This window comes from Empidonax traillii, unplaced genomic scaffold, assembly GCF_003031625.1.
Source record: "Empidonax traillii isolate 1590-97213 ecotype Southwest subspecies unplaced genomic scaffold, ASM303162v1 scaffold83:size2986645, whole genome shotgun sequence".
Taxonomy (NCBI): domain Eukaryota; kingdom Metazoa; phylum Chordata; class Aves; order Passeriformes; family Tyrannidae; genus Empidonax; species Empidonax traillii.
In genome coordinates, this window is record NW_020955276.1 from 1,392,559 (window position 1) to 1,411,165 (window position 18,607).

The following is an 18,607-nucleotide window of genomic DNA, read 5'->3' on the forward strand; positions in this document are numbered from 1 at the left end:
CAGATATGGTCAAAAATCCTCACCCTCGTGTGGTCAATATTGAAATATTAAGACATACTACAAAAGAGCAACTGGCTTTCTTAATATGATGCCTGCTAGCAAGTGGTACTGGAAGCAGCACAGGGATCAGGCAATTTCTCAGAAACCAAGTTAGCATACCTAAAATAATCTATTTGAAATACATCATCTTGCTTCTCATTTCCATTACAGTAGCAAAAATATTTTTATCACAAAAAAGTATTTTTTCCCTTAAAAATGACAAGTAAAAATAATCTAAGAAAGAGGATCAATGTTAACTACAAAACACATATTATTAAATGTTTTGACTGGTCATTACTGACATGCAATTGATTAGGGGGTAAAACTAACATGAGAAATTGAACAACGTCAACTCTCTTCCACAAAGAAGTGTCACATTTTCAAATAGTTACATAAGTCTTCAGACTTTTCTGAAAAATGTATAGCGAGCAAGTGCAGCCTATAAATCTTCGTAGCTCCTGGGGTGTGAAGCTGCCCATGAGCTACTTAACTGCATACAATGCATGTAGATACCCACTGATTCACAGAACAGTTTGGGACCTTAAGGGCCATCTACTTTTAACCCCTCTGCCATGGACAACCACTAGACCAGGTTACTCAGAGCCACAATGATCCTGGTCTTGCACACCTTTAAGGATAGGGTATCCACAACCTCTCTGGGCAACCTGTTTCAGTGCTCCACCACCCTGACAGTAAAGTTTTTCTTCCTAAGATTTAAGATAAACCTATACTCCTTCAGCTTAAAGACAAATCTGTCTTTTATTATCACTAGCTGCCCTTGTGAAAAGTCTCTCTCTAGCCTTCTTGTAAGCCCCCTTTACGTACTGAAAGACTGAAGGAGGTCTCTCCAGAGCCTTTTTTTCTCCAGGCTGAACAGCCATAACTCTCTCAGCCTTTCTTCAAAGAAGGGGTGTTCCAGACCTCTTTCAACTCTACAGTTTTTGTTTCTGGTGGACTCATTCAGACACGTCAGTGTCTTTCTTGTGTTAGGGGCACCAGACCTGGATGCAGTATTCCAGGTGGGGTCTCACAAGAACAAAATAGAGGGGAATAAGCATCTCCCTCAACCTCCTGTTCAGGCGTCTTTTGATGCAGGTTAGGACATGATTGGCTTTCTGGGCTGCAAGTGCACATTGCTGGGTCACACTGAGCTTTTCAACCACAAACAAGCCCCATCCTTCTACCCAGAGCTAATCTTGATCCATTCTCCACCTAGCTTGTATTTGTGGTTGAAATGGTTACAACACAGGTGCAGTACCTTACACTTGGTGCTTGTTGAAATTCCTGAAGTTCACAAGGGCCCACCTCTCAAGCCTATCCACATCCCTCTGGATGGCATCCCTGCCCTCCAGCATATCAACTCCACCATACAGCTTGGTGCTGTTGCCAAACTTGCTGAGGGTGCACTCAATCACACTGTCCACGTCACTGACAAAGATGCTAAATACTTCTCGTCCCAATACAAAATTTCTAAAGAACACTCATTGTCATTGCTTTTCAATTGGACATTGAGCTGTTCACTGCAACTCTTTGAGTGCAATCATCCAGCCAATTTTTTATCCACCAATTGGTCCACCTGTCAAATTCATGCCTCAGCAGTTTATAGACAAGGATGTCACATGGGACAGTGTCAAATGCTTTGCACAGATTCAGGCAGATGATTTCTATTGCCTTCCCTTGTCCAGCACTGCTGTAACTGCATCATAGAAGCACACCAGATTTGTGAGGTACTATTTGCCTTTAGTGAAGCCATGTTGGCTATCAACAATTCTTTTGGCTGTCTCATTATCTTCCATGTACCTTAGCACAATTCCCAGGAGGATCTGATCCATGATCTTGCCAGCCACTGAGGTGGGATTAATCTGTCTGTAGTTCCCTGGGTCTTCCTTATCTCCATTTTTAAAAGTGAGGGTCGTGTTTCCCCTTTTCCTGGGAACTTAAACAGATTGCCGTGACTTCTCAAATATGACGTATAGTGGCTGTATCCTTCCATTTCAACACTCCAGTCATAGGAGACATCCCACTGTTTTTCCGTGATGCCAATAAGGTCACAGCCTTGCAGACATTCACACATCTCTAATTCCTTTTGTTTATTCCCCATGTTGCATGTGTTAGCCCAGAGACATTAAGTTGCCTCTGCCCTGCCTCCAATTAAGCTGTCTGGTGTGGCTGGAATTTCTTGGTGCTGCCCAGGTCTTCTGCTGCTGACCTTACTACTCTCTCCAGGCTCTGAGCATCTCTTGCTGGCTCAGGCATCTAACTGGTATGAGTGGGATGGCATGTTATGCCACACCTTATCACTACTAAACTTGATGATATACCCCTCCTCTGTTTATCTAGTTTAAAGCCCTATCAATAACTCCTGCTAGCCCTTGACCAAAGACCCTCTTCCCTCCTTTGAGAGAGATGAATTCCATCTGCATTTAGCAAGCCTGGTGCCATATACACCATCCCATTATCAAAAAACCAAAATCTTGATGGCGACACCAGTCACGGAGCCATGTTAGTCCACTGGCTTCTTTCACTGTCCCCTTCTGCAACTGGAAGAATAGAGGAAAAAAATAACCTGCACCCTTGATTCACCAATCATCCTAGAGCCTTGCTACAGTAAATACAACTCCTGGATAAGCTTCCGTAATTGTCCAGAACTAATAATGGTTAAATGTCAAATTATTCACCAGCCATTGGCTCTTCCCAAAGAAAGGTATGTTTCTGCTTATAAACACAAGGTCTTTGGTATTAACTGACAAGATTTGACTTGTAACACAGAACAGGGTTTTTATGACCTGACCTTTCCTTTCCTACTTGGTTCATACAGAAAACCCTGGAGTCTCTTTTGCAAATACCTAAGCTTACAACAAAGATAATTTATCCTGAATACTAATAGGATGGACTAGTAAAGAGTTTCCCTTTCTTATTTTTAATAAGGGCAATTAAATTCCATCCATCTGCCTTATGCATAGAATCTCTTTGAATAAATGCTCCTCATGAAATTTTCATAAGAAACATCACAAGGTAACAGACTCAAATACCCAGAACTGTAATGTTTTTGACAGTTCTGGCTTGTTTCCAACCTGTTTTTCAGGTATTTGGCAATAAATCCCAATATTCAGCATCAAATGGACATGGGAAATAATGAAATTTCTAATTGGAAGGCTTATCACAGTGGATTTAGTTTTTAAGATGTTAATTGTTTTTTTTTTTCTCTTTAAGTTTATTCATGATTTGTACAGAACTGTCTCTACACTTTGATGATACCAAGTTTGACAGATATCAAACACAGTGTGAAAGAGAACTGAGGATCAAATCACTGAAGAATTGCCCCTCAGCCACAGTAAGAGAAAAGTAACTATTAGAATATTTTGATATATTGGTACTTCTACAGTTATACATGAGGTGAATAGGAAAATACTTTTTACTGATCATTAATTAGGCTCTAAATTGTAGTATATACCACTCTTTCCAATTAATATTTAGTTCTCATTAATTAGTTTCCAATTCATCAACAATTTACATCAGACTTGACCTTCCCAAAGCCATTTGGTACTGTCATTTTGAGAGGCCATTAAAGGTCAAATTTCTCTGTCCTTGTGGCTTAGTGACTTATACATGTGATACATATTTTGTTTAGGATGACAGATACAAGGGATTTAGAAATAGAGCATATTCTTTGAATTTGTTGGGTGTCTTAACAGTGCTGCATTTCATTATTAGTATTAAAAAACGCATTTAGTACCATGCTTGTATCATTTCCAGTTGCTGCAAGAGGTCTACAAAAGTAATTTTTCATCCAGTGTATGATCTGAACAATGTGGAAGACAATTACAAAGAGTGGTTACCAGATGAGCCCTTAAAATAGAATGATACGCAATGGCTTTGCCTTGTTTTGTATCATGATTATTAGTATTTCTGAACTCACTCTCTGTGTATTCAACCTGCTTGACATAGCTCATTCAATCCACACAGCGCAGGTAACAAACAGGAGTTGGAAGCCACTGTGCTGCTAGAAAGCTATGACCTTCTTGCCACAACTGAAACTTGATGGGACATGACTGGAGTGAGACTATCAATGGCTATAGGCTGCTCAGAAGAGATAGGGGAGGAAGGAGAGGCAGAGGGGCTGCTCTCTACATCAAGAAGTGGTTTGAGTGTGAAGAGCTGTCTCTGAAGAACAGACACAAGTAGGTCAAAAGCCTGTGGGTAAGAATCAGAGACCAAGGCAACAAAGGGAACCTAGTGGTTTGTTTTTAATACAGGTCCCTGATCAAAGGGAGCCCATTAACAAAACCTTCTTTCTCCAGCTACAAGGGCATCGGGCCTGCAGGCTCTTGCCCCGCTCGGGGACTTCAATCACCCTGACATTTGCTTGGAAAGTAGCAGAGCAAGCTGTAGGCAACTCAGGAGGCTCCTGGAAAGCATGGAGGATAACTTCTTGAGCCAGGGAATAGACAGCAGCTCTACCAGGAGGGATGCGATACTGGATACTGATGGGCACCAAATAAATAAGCTAATTGGGAACATGAAGATAGGAGGCAGCCTAGCTACAGTGATCATGCACTGGTGGAGTTTTGGTCAGGTAAGAAGTAAAGTTAGGCTCCTGAACTTTAGGAAAGCAAAGTTCCAGCTCTTCAAGGAGATAGTCAACAGGATCCCTTGGGAAACTGCCCTTGCCCTCAGGGACAAGGGAGCAGATCAGAGCTGGCAGATCTTTAAGGAAGTCTTTCACAGAGCACAAGAGCTGGAAATACCCATGGACAAGAAATCAGGTAAGGAAGGCAAGAGACCAGCACGGGTGAGATGGGAACTGCTGGTCAGACTGAAGGGCAGGAAGGAAATGCACAGGTAGTGGAAACAGGAACAGGTACTTTGGGAAGAGCACAGAGATGAAGTTTGGTTCTTTAGGGATGGCACGAGGAAGGTCAAGGTGAAGGTCAATTCAACTTGGCAAGGAATGCTAAAAGTGACAGGAAGCGCTTCTACGGGTATGTTAACCAGAAAAGGAAGGTCAGAAGGTTTACCTGCCTCATAAACAGGGCTGGAAAACTGGTAACAATGAATGAGAAGGCTGAGGTACTCAACAACTTTTTTTGTCTCAATCTTGAACAGCAATTTCTCTTCCCACATTTCTTGAGTGGATGAAAAGGATGGGAACTGGGGGAGCAAAGTCCCTTCCATTGTAAGCAAAGATCAGGTTCATGACCACCTGAAGAAACTTAAAACACAAAAATCTGTAGGACCCGATGAGATGCATCCCAGAGTCCTGAAGGAACTCCTGGCCACTCTCCATGATATTTGAAAAGTCATGGCACCCAGGTGAAGTCCTGGGTGACTGAAAAAAGGGAAACATTGTACCCATCTTAAAAAAGGTTGAAAGGAGGACCCTGGAAACTACTGACCTGTCAGTCTCCTCTCTGTGTCTGGGAAGACCATGGAACAGATCTTCCTAGAAGGTATGCTAAGGAACAGACTTCTCTCTAAATTGTAGAAAGAGAACTAGAGGATCTTCAAGGTCCCTTCCAACCCAGGCCATTCTATGATTCTATGTTTTTTGTAAAAAATGTCCTTGGTCCCTTTCAAGCAACTTGTTTGGAAAAAACACATTAGCCTTTACATTTAGATTTCATTATAAGTATACCTAAATACAGTATAAAATACATAATTACACACATTGCTGAATCTGTTCTAGATGTGAGCCTGCCTTCATAAATGCAACAGCATTTATGGTAGAGACTCAAATTTAGTGTTTTTATATGAACAGTAACTTTGCTGGAGTTGTATCTTGAAAATACCAAAAAGTTAAATTATGTTCTACTAAAAAAGACTTAAGTAATGCTGACAGAAAAAAACATAGCCGTCCCACAATTATACATTATGAGCTCTGTTCTGCTCATGACTTAACTGTGTTTTCATCTTAAAGGAAAAAGGTGCTGTTGCAATCTCCTTTTTTTTTTATATGATGCAATTAATTCATAAGATGGATCCAAAGAAAGAACAGGATTTCTTTCAAACCCAACACAATGGCTTTGACTCTTCATGATAAACATGCTAAATGAAGAGAAAGACAGTGATAATAATCCAGTGTTTGTGCCGCACCTTCTTAACATTTTGACTACTTTTTCTGTAAAAAGTTACTTTCAGATCATGTATAAGCCCTGCTGGTAGCAGGAAGAGTGTCAACTTTTAGAAACAGATTGGGTCTTGGAGTCTTAAATTTTGCATAGCTACCTTCCTGAATCACTTTGGCCATCAGCATCATGTTTGAACAAGAAAGACAGAATAGTGTGAATAGTCCTCTCAGTTACAGTACATTATGATAATGTTACTATGATATGGTTATGAAGTGCAAACATGAAGTACCCAAAGCAAATTCTGATGATTTTGGTTTTCGGTTACGGAGGGTTCAAGACCAGACAGTTGTCAAGAAAACTGGCTAACGTGTCTGTTAAGTATTTCATTCCACATTAACCATTGAAATAACCCTGTTGCAGATTTGAACAGTAACCCGTAGATAAGTCTGTGTAATCTGCCTAACTAAAATACATACTCATAGTGTCTGACTGTGCCTCTTAAAAATACTGCCTACATGAACCAATTATTCTCATTTTGCAAATGGATGATGGTTCTCCATTCTATTCTGGAAGAAAAAAAAAGACCTATTTCAAGATTCACTGATAGCTTTGCCACAGGCAAATTTTAGTCATTCTGTAGCTCACAGAATAAAAAGGCACACATGGAGCATTTCCAGAATACATTACAGATACTGAAGATAAACTGCCACAATAAAGTTTATTATTTCAAAGAACAGTGTAAATAAAGCTTTTATTTTCACTATTCCAGATGGTAGCAGCATATAATTTGCACTGTTTTGACATCATGACCGTATTATTCAAAATCATTCCTCCTCCTACTGCAGTGAATGCAGGATTAAGAACAGTAAAATCAAAGAGTCTAAGGGAGGAACTAAAATCACCATTTTACAGCAAAGTTGGTATTCTGTATTATTAAAGGACTATGGATATAAGTGAATTGAAAAATAAAAACAAAGCCATTTCTAAATATACATAAAGACTCAATTGGATTGAAAAGATATAAAGCAAGAGAAAAGTGCCAGTTAATAAACATCATACTGAAATACTTCACAAGGTACATTTTGACAAATAAAAGTAATTGTGAACACCAATAAATTATTTCCTGCAGACTTTGTTCAAAGTTGTGATACAGAGATGGATACTTTTAATTGGTGGTGTTGTACATCAGTAAAGCAGGGTAATGGCTACACTGTAAGAACAGATCTAGGTATCTAGAACTGTTGGGAGTTCTCTTAAATTTCACACAATTTTACCACAGAAGGAAAGGGAATTAGACATTGGTATGATGATCAGACTTGGTAAAAGTTTGAAAACACCTGTCCATACCATCCCACCAAAACCCATGCCTTCGTAGTATTCTTCAATATAAATTACATGAGAGATATACAAAGAACTTTTGATGCAAAAAACCCCAAATTTGTTTAGTAGCTCTGTATGCAATTACCCTGCAAATTGCCAAGTAATGTCTATATAACAGAACATAGAGACACTTAGACTGAATTATCATTTGTATGAATGTTGAAGCAGCAATTTCACATTGCATTAAGTCAGTTAACATTCACTGTTATTAGCATTTAGCTTTAAATAAGTTCTCTGTTTTAACAAATGAGTGCAGCGAGCCCTTGAAATTAGATATCTTTATAAGGACATGAAAATGCAAAAAGGAATTTGTATGTTTTGGCACGTCTCAAAATCTGTTAAGTTAGACTGCCCATAGCAAGCTTTTTCCAAAGTGGCCTGTCTCATTCACATGAACAAATACGTCTCACTCTCTTTTAACAATAACATTCCAAAAAACAGGAGTTAACATTTGGAGAGTCATCACTTACATGAAAACTCAAGCCTCAAAATAAGGATTTATTCTCAGATTTGAACTCAGGCACTGTCACAGCTCACAGCAGAGCATATCATCTGAACAAAACCAAATTTGGCTATGACTGAACTTTTGTATGTCTGTCTGTCTATTCTGCTTACTAGCAATATAAAGAATTGTAAAAAAAAAATGCCAAAAGCTGTGTCCTAAAAAAAAAAAAAAAAAGAAAAAAAAAGAAAAAAATGGTAGGGAATTCAAGCATTCCTGCCAGATGCCCCTGCTCTAACATAAGGAGAGGACTCAGAGAGAGTCTGAGGTAATGAAACAAAGGCAGGGAAGTGGTGTTTTAAGTGCAGGGTATAATTTATTTCGGAAAAGAAATGCTAGATTTCTGAAGCAAAGAGGATACAACATCCCACATATTTCCATATGCAAATATTCACAAGGGAAAAACTATTATATTTTGCACTGGTGAATAAAAGACTAGAGGACTGCAAAGGGTGGTAATATGAATTTCCATGATTACCATTTCTAATTTGAGGCTTAGTTTCCAGACAGGGTTAGGATTTAGATTATACTAAATCGGGGTTAAATTGGGGCTTGCCAAGACTCAAGATTAAGAAAAAGCATGATTGCTCTATCAAGTCAATATTTTTCACATACTAATATTTATGGTTTTACATTGTCCTTACTCTCATTTGAGTAAGAAAGGGGAAAGTACAACAGCAGTGCAGTGGTGGCAGTATTTGCTTTAAGTTTTAATTTTTCATGTTACATACGGTTTTATGGTGAAGTAAATAATGAGATGAGAGTAGGTTCATATGTACACCAGAGCATACCTCTCATGTTAGCAACTTGAATATGCAGATTGGTCCAGAACACATAAAAGCATTCTTCCTCTCCTTTCTACTCATTAATACAATATTGATAAATATATAAGTAGCTATAAGTAGCTACCTTGTCTTCATTCTAAAGTATGAAACAATAAATCACTACAATCAAGTTCTAATGTATTAAATTGAGAAGAGGGCAGAAGCATCTTGTTTTGTTGCTTCCAAAAGAGCTAGAAAGGAAAGAGAAAATAGGAAGCAGTCTGTCAAAGGAGTTCACAGAACACAAAGTCTCCCTTTCCCTCCTTCCTCCCCATTTGTACTACCCGTCTAAACCTGTGCTTAAATCTAAGAGAGTGGCAGTACTGCCTATGACAGTCAAATGAACTCAGCTTGTGATCATGGCCATTTCTGTAATTGATGCTACATAGATTTCAATGAGTTGTTTCCTCAATGCCATAATCTTACTGAATGTTTTTTTTCAAGCAGCGTACACACTGTGCAGCCCAAACTGTCAACTATAAGCTATACTAATTGCATGAACATCGCAGCTGCAAAATTTAAGAACCTGACAAAGGAACTGTAGTGGCAAAATCACTGACTTTTTTTTAAATATGGTTTTTAAAGAGAACAATAATATTTTCTGCATGTCTAGCTCAGCTTCAAACTTGTGCATTTTCAAAAGACAAAGAAGATATTTTCACTTTGGTAAGTGGGTAGAAAGGTGCCCCCAGAAGATCTACTGCTTGGTTCCTTAAAAGAAGGAAATAAAGAATAGGGGTTATGAAATTGTATCCCTCAAGTATTAACAAAAGATGTTTCATTCAGGAAGTTAAAAGAACTTCAAGTGCAGTGAATTAAACAGTAAGTTATTCAAGTTAGTGTCTATGCTTTTTAACTGCATTTTTGGTGCCCAACAATGCACCCCCACAGATGTAAGAATCTGGATGTTACTGCATTATTTCAATAAATATTAAACATAATTATCAATAAAAAAAACCAATAAAAGTGCTGTTATTGCTGAAGAGAATAAGAAAAAAGAAATATGTTGTTAAAACACAAAATGAACTCTGGAAAAAGTGCATTTGAAGAGGATATCCCTCGAAAATCAGTGTTATTCAGCGTTATACTAATGTTACTTGTACACAATACGCAGTTTTTCTACATCTAATGCAGCATTCAAGTATGCTTAAAACATTCATAATGCTTACACAATTGCAGCTAGGTGACTGTAGAAAAGCAATAGATACAGTAGCTACCAATTTTTATGTTTTCTTTGCTTATTTTAAGTCTTTCCAGCACTACGAACACATGTCTATTAATAAGAAAATGCCGGATAAGACAAAGAAGATGTTAACACAAAGCAATGCCTTGATACATCATGTACTGCTAATATTTATGAGCAAAAGACAGAATCAAAAGTGCTGGCACATGACATCTTTGAACCTGTATGAACCTTTAACAGAAGTAAGCATATTCTTTATGAGTGGATGGTGAAGTTCTTCCCTGGTTATTTGGCTGTGTAGGGAGTTGGTGTGTTCTAGACCTCACCCTTCCTATGCCTGAATATGACGGAGGTATCCCTCTTACCACTTGTACCCACCTTGGGCAATATTCTGCCTCTAAGACAGATACTAAGATGATGCCTAGAGATCTGTTAGCAGGGAAGAACAGGTGTAGAAAAAAGAAGAGAAGAGAGTAGATATGAATTGCTTTTTGCTTGGGGTGGGTTTCACCACTTAAGTTAAAATAAGTTCCTTGTCCAGACAAAGAAGCTACAGGGGGGAAACACACCATTCACTTCTGTTTTGGAAGGATAGAGAAGGGTTTTCTCTCTAGCAGAGGATACACAAGGCTTAAAATTCAGCTTTCTACCATCCTCTGGCATGTTTAATAGTAACTGCTGATAAATAATGTTTAATTAGCATGGAGTCACACAGCAGAACATCGTATTAACACTTGATAGTATACCCACAGATAAGGTAGTCAACACTTCAAGGTTTCCATCTCACAAAGACTCAGAAGTTCATGATGCCACAAACACTATTTTTCTATGGATTACTTTTTCCCCCAATTCCAATGTTAGAAATGTCTGTAGCCCGTGACTTTGACTTCTACCTGAAATGTTGCTGCTGCCTTAAGCTGCAGTAAATGGGACTCATCTGGAATTTAACATGCTTCATGTTATTTTAGGGAGTGCTGCTTTTATAGATGATAGACAATGTCTGTACTCTGAGTTATTGTGTGGAAGAAAATGCTCAGCATCCTGGCATGCTCTGAAGCACAGCAGAAGCCCTGCCTCCAGCTGGCACAGAGGACCTGGTGATGTAAGGCAGTGCTCGATCTAATCTGCCAAGAGCTTGCTCCTGTCCTGTGTTCCTCCAATACATTTTTCACAATAATATTCATGTGGCCTTGAAAGAGCTATTGTGAATCACTGTGAGCTGAAAAGAGCAAACTCAAGCAGGCTTTCTGGAAGACTGAAGGAGAGAAATTACTTTGAACATGACACATTCACATTTGTTTAGCAACAGCAGCTAATATTTCTCATGGAACTATAAATGAGGAGTGATGTGGGAATTCATTCATAAGGTGTTGAACATAGAACAAAAACAGATTTACTCAGCTTTTCTATTACTCTTGCTGCAACTTACTTGACTAATTCTACCACAAATTATATTGTCAATAATTTGAAATAGGATCTTGGCCAGGCATAGGAGCATAGGATGTTAAAAAGTGGTGTTTGTTTTTTTTTTTTTATATCGTCTACATGCTGAGATCAAGGTTCACACCTGGAAGTATACCATATTTAACTACTTTTTCATTATTTTAATAATTATGAAACTTAGTGCTACCTCTAAAAAATGTAACAAAATCAAAATCCACAATGGGCAGTGTAAAACTAAATTTATTACAGTCTACACTCTGAGTGAATATATCTAAATTATAAATAAAAATTTGGTCCACAATACTTTTGAGTATTTGCTTACTATATATTAAAGTGATTTTATATATAGAATAGGTTAAGCCTTTTGTTTTCACAGCTTCTATTTACGACAATTTTCTCACGAATTTCCAACTACCTGAGCAAAGATTATCAGTCATTCCTGATCTTTTTAAATTACAAGCTTTGGTTGTTTCTTATTGAATTTGCTTTCATTTGTTTTGTTGGTTCTTTTTTCTTTTTTCTTTTTTTGGATATTTGGGTTTTTGTTTGGTTTTGGGGTTTGGGGTTTTGTTTGGTTTGGTTTGGGTTTTGTTTTTGGTTTTGTTTGTTTGTGGGTTTGGTTTTGTTTTTGTAAAAGAAAGTTCAGCAAATGAAAACAATAACTTTTTAACCCACTACAGTGATGTTTCAGTTCCAGTAGAACACTGCACCAGTGCAGAAAGCAGCTCTTCTGTGTAGTTGGAAGTCATGGGCCTAAACAAGGGCTGCGATAATGTTTGAACAGTCCACTGTGATTGCCTGAAGGGCTGAGAATCATCACATCAGGCAGAGTGGGGGTGGGTAGGAGAAGTGCAACTGAGAAGGAACAGAAAAAAGTTTCATGTTATGTCAGTTATTTGCAAATTCATCACAAACTGTTTTGTGAAGAATATTTAATGAAGTCAAACAGCTGGGGAGAGCCAGTTTCTGCCTTGGAGCAGACACAGTGTGACAGACTAAGCTTAGCATAGCATTGTATGAGTCAAACACATCACAATCAGTGTAAGCACAGAAAGAATCTATGCCAACTCTGTGGATAGGCTTAACTCATGATAGGCTGCATGAAGAAGGTACAAATGAAGAAAACAGAATGCTTGATAACAGAAGATGTGAATCTGTCCAGTGTTGAATTAAGACTTAGTGAGAGGCCGTATGCTACAGAAGCACTGCAAGCAATTGATTGAGAGCACCAGGGTTGTTGTATATGATTTCAACAATGGAACTGTTTCTCCTTGGATTTATTACTAGTAACAGCTGTAATCCATTTTACAACTGAATACAAAACTTATTTCTTTACAGAAAAGACATAGAACTATTTTTCCCGTAGGCTGGAGAGGTAGGCATGAAAATTATTTTATCTACTCTTTACAAGCAATTGGGAACAGGTCAGATGTTACAGTATTGAGAAATAATTTCTGGCACTACATGAATATATAGCCATAAGCCTTAGACCACACAAAAGTATTTTTTTTAAGTACCTGAAGAAGACTTAAAAATCAACGTGTACATGCTAAATACCTTTCTGCTTTCACTTTTTCAGAGCATTCTGCTTTGAGTAAGTGATATAACATAAGCTGTTCCATTAAATGAAAAGTAAGACAGGGATTGTAAAAAGAAGGGCTAGTTATTTTTTACTTTTCTCTAACTTCCAGTTTCTCTGGCACATGAGAAAAATGTCTTGCTAATATATAGCTAGCTTTGTGTGTGTTCTTGCTTTAAATATTATGCTTCTGGAAAAGTTTTATCTAAATTGTTTATTCTGATGTTTATTCTTTCTGATTTTTAACGTTTAATATGAAACACCTACGTTTTCATACTGTTATACAACTTGTTGCAGTTATATGTGTTCATAAACAGTTATCTTTAAAGTCCCACCATCTTACTTTCCTTCAAAAGCTCAGTAATAACCTCAAAAACCAACATCAAGGGCTTTGAGAAAAAACATTCTCTTGAATTTTGGCCTTAAAACATGTCTACAAAGCAAGACAAAAATCTTTCTCTATTACCAGGTTTTGTAAACCATTATGCCAAAATTTTCCAATGTAAATATTCAAGCTCATTCTACTACAAGAGTCTTTGCTATTTAGTAGCTGTGTTTGCACTAAAGTCAGCATCATGGAGATGTCAGCTGCAGACGCATAACAAAGTTCTTGCCTGAACACAATGGAAATCTCCTTCTGCACTGAAATGTCTGAAAGGTCTTGGAAACTATGGGCAAGTACCTCACAAATCTCCATGTCTGCTGCTGATCATCTTTAGCAGCTCATATAGCAAGTAGGACTATATGAACTTCTATTACTAACATGTCTTCAAAAGAAAAACAGACCAATGTCTTTGCCGTATGATGTCCTGCTGAAGCCTTCAAAACCTGACAACAAATGTATTTCAATGTTTCTATCAGTTTTACATAAACTTAACAGAAATATCTTTTTCATTAAAAAAAAAAATCTAAAAAACTTTTAAAAATTACTACCACATGTAGCATTCTTAATTTATTTTGTGCATAAATTTGGGCATAAAGTATTTTGTTCCAGAGAAGGAGAAAAAAATTTCTTAGCAAATATCTTATTCTATATAAAAAGCAAAAATAAAACCAACTACCATCTGTAAGTTATTGCTTCCCGATTAAAACTTAATGCAGGACATGAGAAACCAGCATGGGTTTAAATGTCAGGATACATCAGCTGCAATTCTGGGGATTATTTTTCCAGTGATTCTGAGTCAGGAAAAAAGCACATATCCATTATGTATCAGGAAAAGATGTAGTAATGCTAAATAAATGGATGCACAACATATGCAAAGCATATGTTATTTCTTCTGAGAATGTATGATTAGCTACAGAAGCTTTCAGAGATCTCATTCTGTTTTATCTTTTTAACTCCTGGGTAAAAGTTCTTATCAATAAAGGTTAAAAAAAAAAAATCAATAGCTATTGTTTATGTAAAATGATTTTGCAAATCATTTCAAAAAAGCAGACTTATCCATTACAGTGAAAAATTGGTCCAGTTACATCTCAACAGCTACATATAATTAAAGAAGATTTTTAAAATTTCAGAATGAATTATTTTTTACAGTATTTAGTAATGTGTCATATAGTATTTAGTTGTATGAAGGACAGAGAAAAGATCCACAGTATTTCTAAGTCTAAAAAGCACCTGCTGCAAAACAGTTTTAATGATAAAACCACTACACATTAAAAGATATCCAAAATCCATTTTCAACACACTGTAAGACTGGAAAAAATAAAATGACGGAAAAAAACCCATTATTGCCCCATATTTCTTAAGTCTAGGCATTCAGTTTCAAATAATCATATGAAGAAAATAATTTCTTGATTGTCTGCCAATGACTTTAAAAGTTTTTCATTCCATAATTTCTCTAACTTAAAGATAATGAGTAATCTCATGGAGGAAACTGACTGTAATGAACTATTTACATACTTAAACAACCAAGTTGCTAAAACAACATTTTCTAAATTCATTGTCATTTTATTTCATAAGTTATTACATCTTATGCTTTCTTCCTACTCCAAAAGTAAATCTGCTCATTTACAAACTTTCCCACCCACATCACAAATATTATATTCTCTTTCTCTGTAAGTAAAGTTAACTTGTATGCATATCACTTATCTGCCTGAGATTTATAACGTGCTGTTTGGATTTTATGGTGAGTACCATAGAAATTTAGACATGCACCATCCAGAACACTTAATTGCACCCTGATATTTGGGATAGCTTGCATTGCAAGAAATTATGATTTTCTAATATCATAGAAAGAACAAGGAAGCCATTTAGCACCTGTGGCTATTCTTACCAATAGCCATAAGCTTCTTAGGGCCTAAACTAGCCATCTTTTCATGCAAGCAATACTGAAAATTAGCTACTAGAAAAACAAAATAAGGAGCAAAAGTAAGTATTTTCGAAGTTGATATTTTGGCCATGCAGGTGAACCAACATGCACATATGCAATAATTGATTAAAACTGGTACTGGGTTTTATCACCATTCATTGCTAATAACTCCTTTTAGATCACAAAAGTATGCTAAGATAAACAGCACTGAGCTTTTAGCATTGTACCGAAGTACCTACTGAGTACTAGCTAAATGGTAAAATTAGCATTTATTACCACCACTTGTTTTAGCACCTACATGCTAATCTAACTACCGTATTTAGAGGTTGTAAGATTGAAAGTTCACAGCTGGAGATTGTAGGGAAGTAAGGAAACAACTATGTTCTCAGTTAGTAGGAGATGTTTGTTGAATAATTATTATAATAACGCATATATTTTCTATTCTCTTGATGTGCATATAATACTAATTAACTTTAACAGAAGTGCATCAAAAGAATAGATGCCATAAAACCTAGAATCCGTATTTAGCACATCAGAAAAAGATTCTTTTCCGAAAGGGTGGTTGGGTACTGGAACAGGCTCCCTCAGGAAGTGTCACAGCACCAGGCCTGACAGAATTCAAGAAGTGTTTGGACAATACTCTCAGGCACAAGATGTGATTCTTGGGGATGGTCTTGTGCAGGGCTAAGGGTTGGACCTGATGATCCTCATGGATCTCTTCCAACTCAGTATATTCTGCAATTCTGTAATATTATTAACAGTGTTGAACTGAGACATTAAATTTACACTGATTTTATTTTACTATGCTCTTAGTGTTTTAAGTTATTTCTGGTGTTCCATCTGTGCAAAAATTTATGTTGCTAAACTAAGGTTCTGGTTTTCCTTTCCATATATTTGTCTACCAGTAGTGTAGCAAGCTATGTTTATTACTTTAACACTACAGAGATGAATGCTCAGAGTTTTAAGCTTTGGTCTTCTTAGTATTTTTACTCTGGAGAAAAATACACTTCAGAACCTTTTTACCTTTTTCTTTCCTCTAAATGTTCTTTCAGCAGAGAAGTCTTTCAGTCAGTGTTGTCTTCTTTTCAAAACTGCCTCCCTTGAGAGTTGTAACTACTTGTCAATCTCCCAAATGCAAAGATAAGGATTTAAAGCACCCCCTTCATTTTAGCTGTAATGTTAACTTCTGTAATGCTAGGGCCTGAAGAACTGGCCCTGACAAAGTTGACCTACAAGCTGAACTTTCCAACCTAGTATTGTATTTAGCCATATATGTGCTTATTAACTAAGATGCTTTATAATACTTAGTGCCTTGAGAATACACATATATGCTTGTTAGTAGAGCATGTTATCTATAATCAGTAAGGCTTGTATGTTTTATAAATATGCCTTTCCATCCAACGCCATGAAAACAGCAGGCCTAGCATGGCCACAGCTGGTTCATATTTGATATATCAATGTACCTATAAGATCTGTATTTAGTGACTAGTCAAGGCCGTAGGGCATTTGATAGTAGATGGTTCAAACTGACTCCCTTGATCTCCCTTTGGGCTTTGGCCAGGCCTCAGAGAAATATCAATGGAGCAAGAAACCCAGACTGTTTTGCTGCACTAATTGAGTGATGTAAACCAGTGTGTTTAACACTATATAAGCTGGATCCTGCCACAGAAAAGGTGTTGCTTCACCTGAGAGTGGATGCACTGTGTAGAATTTCTCAGTTACTGGGAAGGAGTTCTCCAGACCTTCACTGTGATTAGGGGCTCTCCAGTTGAAGTGTGGTCTGGATGATAATTGTGCTAATGTGTTTAGGGTAAATGGTGATGTGTCTGTCTCTTAATCACTGTAAGACTTCTTCTGTAGATTAGATGCATTGCTAAGTCTATCCTTTCATAAGCCACTGCTGCTTTTGTAATTCTTTGCTATTTTACACTACAGTAAATTCACACTTACTCTTTAAAGTTGGTGTCTATGTTCCATAGATCCATACTTGTTACCAGAGGAGGGAGGGGTAAAACAGATTGGCAAAACAACTTCTTGTTCCACTCCTATTCACTGTAATTTGCTAGTGCTCTCAGTTTTGATTAGTTGCCTTGAGCCATGTGATGCAGAGCATGTTTGCTAGTGCAAACAGTGCCAGTGCAGTGCTCCTCCTATTCAGATACATAGTGCTGGTGTGCACTTTCTGTCAGTGTGTGCTGGTAAAGGGTTTGAAGTCAGTCTATGCACTGCCTGTGGCTAAAACCAAAGGAAATTAAAATTTAGGAAGATTTTATTGCAGGTTATGAGGCTCTGGTGAGGATGAATTTGTTTATCTCCAAGATGATAGCTCTCCCAGTTTTAGTTTATCATGACAGATAACCTCTACTTGTAGCAATGAATACTAGAAGGCCAACAAATGAGATTTGGTGGAAACAATACCATTCCAGAGTATGACATTCTACTTTTCCAATTCTTAGCATATAATTTGCGAGGAAGCTCCCATTTCTGAAGTTAAGAGATGTTTTGGTGTGTACTGCCTTGTAAAATGTAGCTACAGAAAACAATTATGATGACTTACATGCTTTCTGCTTTTTTTAAGAAATTTTTTGTGTGGAAAGGGACAGCTAAGTTCACTCACAATTTAGTGGGAGTGTGCCAGCCTACTACAACTACAATAGAAAGGGAAAAAGACTGTGGGTAAAACTCCCAGAAGAATTTTAAGCATGCAATTCTGTAAGAAGAACTGATGGAGATGCAACATCTGCAATATGACTATGTATGTGAGATATCTGGGCCCAAACTCGACACAGCATAATGATCACATCTGCATGCAAACTCCAAAATTTAAATGTGATGAAGACATATGTGGTACTTAAAAACTGAAAAACAAGGCTCAGCTTCTTTTTGAACAGTGAATGCAATAACAGCATAATCACTCCACAGATATTAAGTCATTTCATGCTTTCCAAATTGAGTAATATCACATTTTATTCTGGGTTATTTTCACTTAAGAAAAAAAATCTAACTTGCATTAGAATATTAATAGCAAGAGATGGTTTATATTTCTTTTTGTATACCAACGTAACTACTAAATGCCAAGCAGTCACTTTTCACTTCAGGGATTACTAATGAAAAGCTTTGTAATGCTGATCAGATGGAGTCATAGAAATGGAAAATTTCCTTAAATCCTATTCCACCATTTCTAGAATTATTTTGTAACTTCATGTTCCTTCTAAATTAGCATAAAATCTTGTGGGAAATGCAAAATGTGACAGAAAATAAAGAAAAGAAATGTTTGGAT

The 18,607-nt window shown here is 37.1% G+C and overlaps 1 protein-coding gene across 50 annotated transcripts in view; it reads right to left on the minus strand.

Moving 5' to 3' along the window:
- The window catches only part of PTPRD (protein tyrosine phosphatase, receptor type D), a 1,139,994-nt gene that overhangs the window by 132,153 nt on the left and 989,234 nt on the right, over window positions 1–18,607 (minus strand). The gene's annotated exons all lie outside the window — the stretch shown is intronic.